Raw genomic sequence first — 282 nt, forward strand, 5'->3', positions numbered from 1 at the left:
CAGTAGCAGGGATATCAGAGTATAAGGGCTCTAGTGGGGGGCGGGGAGGCTATGGGAGGGTGCCATCTGGAAAGTGGGTGTATGGTGAATAAGATGGTTTGGGATGTTCTGTGTGATATACACACACACAAAATAAATCAACAAATTTTAAAAAATGAATCATATTTGAGGAGGAAGCATAAAAATTTATATTATATTAATTAGTAGATGTGATAAACATTACCATTGAAATCTACCTGATGACCTTTTAGACTTTTGCAGGTTCCAAGGATTGGAGTGCAA

Source organism: Nannospalax galili, unplaced genomic scaffold (assembly GCF_000622305.1).
Source record: "Nannospalax galili isolate Female #2095 unplaced genomic scaffold, S.galili_v1.0 scaffold1428, whole genome shotgun sequence".
NCBI lineage: Eukaryota > Metazoa > Chordata > Mammalia > Rodentia > Spalacidae > Nannospalax > Nannospalax galili.